This window comes from Triticum dicoccoides, chromosome 4B (genome assembly GCF_002162155.2).
Source record: "Triticum dicoccoides isolate Atlit2015 ecotype Zavitan chromosome 4B, WEW_v2.0, whole genome shotgun sequence".
Taxonomy (NCBI): Eukaryota; Viridiplantae; Streptophyta; class Magnoliopsida; order Poales; family Poaceae; genus Triticum; species Triticum dicoccoides.
The window spans coordinates 72,791,092-72,794,125 of NC_041387.1; positions in this window are offsets into that span (position 1 = coordinate 72,791,092).

The following is a 3,034-nucleotide window of genomic DNA, read 5'->3' on the forward strand; positions in this document are numbered from 1 at the left end:
AGCCTCATAGTTCGCTGTGGCCGAAGGAGGCCATGCCTAGGAGCTACTTCAGCCTGGTGCGGCGGCTGGTGGATGCGTGTTCATGGGTTGAAGTCGTCAAGCACTCCGCCTGTATTGAAGGTGCCCGTCGGGCCCTTGCTCGTGCAAAGGTGCACTGGGGCAAGATGGATGCCCAGAAGCTTGTGACGGACGCACCACCGCAGGGCAAGGAGCATCGCACGCCCGAGATGTATTATAAGAGTGTGCTGAAGGGTGCCCGCACTATTGCGGGCGAGTGCTCCAAAGATGTAATATTTGAGTAGACTCGCATTTTGTTATCCTGTGCGCTGAAAACTTAGTTCATATGCACTAAGCAACGCTTTTTAATTTAAAATATTACCTTCTGTGCGGTTGTTTATCAAATCTGAGAGATGGCAAGTCGTTGGCTTCAGCCCCCATACCACGAGTGTTGGGGTGTTCAGGATAAACTTGAGCACTCTTGTTCCCATATTTGGGTCCATCTAGGGAGGCGCTCAACACAACGAACAAGGCAACCGGACTTATAATTCTTGAACACTCTCACTTAGCCATAGAATTTTATAATTTTAAATTTAGGCGAAGCCCCTAGTATTCGGAAGGCCGAATTTGGGGCGCTATCCACGCCCTGGCCGGTCAAAGTCGGCTCCTCGCTCTAAGCAGCATACGTCTTTAAGGACTCGCAAAAAACCTCTCGAACAGCGACCAGCTCTCGCCTCATCATGACGGTCAGTTTTAGCTTTCTCCACTGAGGCGCTCGCCCAGCTCAACTGGGGCGCAATCGCAGTGGTTCTCCCAGTGCTACCTTAGACGATACAACGGAACGTAAGGTACCAAAACATGGGAGCCGGGCAAACCCAACTATTGACCCAAGACATGATTCGGAGCCGATGCATATAATGCTATAAGTTCGGGGTGCCGCACTTGTGAAAGTGTTCAGACTTATCACACCATGATGCGGGAAACATAAGCCCCTGGTGTATTTAGCCGTACCAAAATGTACGGACGCAACATGTCGTAAATGAACATATGTATAAGAAAGAAATGCAATTGGAAGCAAAAAGGTGATGCATTACTTATTCAAGAAAAACTGCTGTAAGTGTAGAACGATACAAATGGTGCGATAAGCAAGGGATGGGACTGTTAAACATGTCCCCCTCCAGGGGTAGGCTGCGGAATGGTGCATAAAACAGATTAATGCTCGTAATGGAGACCACCTGGATATTCGTTGTAGCCTTTCTCCTTCCCTGGCTGTTGCATCGTGAGTTCGGCAGGTCTGCTGCCGGACAGGGCCTCTGTCAAACGGAGTCCTATGGGTAAAAATAAAAAGGAAAAAGAAAAAAAGGAATGACACACTTGAGAGCCCCTGGTGTGGTTGAGCCGCATTCTGGGCCTATCGTGGTCGTGCCCCTCTCCCCATGCCCATGGTATCTCCAAGGCGTAATTGTGTACGCGAAGGACCTGTCTTGACGTTTTGCAGGGGCTGGGGTTGGGGCCGCACTGCTACGCATGCTCAGAACGTGCCAGGTGGTCTTGTTGTAGGTTACTCCGGGCGCGTTTAGCCGTGTCCGGTTGCTTAATGGCCGGACTCGAAAATTGCCTTAAGCGGCTGCACTGTACTTCTGCCGCGAGAGCCGCTGTATGTTCCTCCATTCGGAGAGAGCGTTCAGTGTTTCCGTTGCCCATGATGACCCCTTGAGGGCCTGGCATCTTGAGCTTGAGGTATGCGTAGTGTGGCACCGCGTTGAACTTTGCGAACGTGGTACGTCCGAGCAGAACATGATAGCCGCTGCGGAACGGGACTATGTCTAAGATTAACTCCTTGCTTCGGAAGTTATTCGGGGATCCGAAGACCACTTCTAGTGTAACTGAGCCTGTACAATTAGCCTCTATACCTGGTATGACGCCTTTAAAGGTCGTTTTGATAGGTTTAATCCTTGAGGGGTCTATGCCCATTTTGTGCACTGTATCCTGATAAAGCAGGTTCAGACTGCTGCCGCCGTCCATCAGGACTCTGGTGAGGTGAAATCCATCAACGATTGGGTCTAAAACCAATGTGGTGAATCTGCCATGGCGGATGCTGGTGGGGTGGTCCCTCCGGTCAAAAGTGATCGGGCAGGAGGACCATGGATTGAACTTCGGGGCAACTGGCCCCATCGCGTATACGTCCCTGAGTGCATGCTTCCGCTCCCTTTTGGGTATGTGCGTTGCGTATATCATGTTCACCGTCCGCACCTGTGGGGGGGAACCCTTCTGTCCTCTATTGTTCGTCGGTCGGGTCTCTTCCTCATCATCCCTATGCAACCCCTTGTCATTGTTTTCGGCAATTAACTTGCTTGCCTGCTTGAATACCCAACAGTCCCTGTTGGTGTGGTTGGCTGGTTTTTCGGGGGTGCCGTGTATCTGGCACGAGCGGTCGAGTATTCGGTCCAAATTGGACGGACCCGGAGTAGTTCTTTTGAATGGCTTTTTCTACTGACCGGGTTTAGAGCCTCTGAATCCGGCATTGACTGCCGTATCTTCACTGTTATCGCCGTTAGTGCGGCGTTTATTTTTGTTGCGACGCGACCTGCCATTGCGGTCCTTGAAATCCGGACTGTCAAAATTTTTGCTGAGGTTGTTGCTGCGTGCTAGCCAGCTGTCTTCACCCGCGCAAAAGCGGGTCATGAGTGATGTGAGGGCTGCCATGGATTTTGGCTTTTCCTGTCCCAGGTGCCGGGCTAGCCATTCGTCATGGATGTTATGCTTGAAGGCCGCGAGGGCCTCCGCATCCGGACAGTCGACGATTTGGTTTTTCTTGGTTAAGAACCGTCTCCAGAATTGTCTAGCCGATTTGTCTAGCTGCTGAATTATGTGGCTTAGGTCATCAGCGTCGGGTGGTTGCACATACGTGCCTTGGAAGTTATAGAGAAATACGGCTTCCAGGTCTTCCCAACTCCCGATTGACTCTACTGGCAAGCTGTTAAGCCAATGCCGGGCTGGTCCTTTAAGCTTGAGTGGGAGATATTTGATGGCGTGA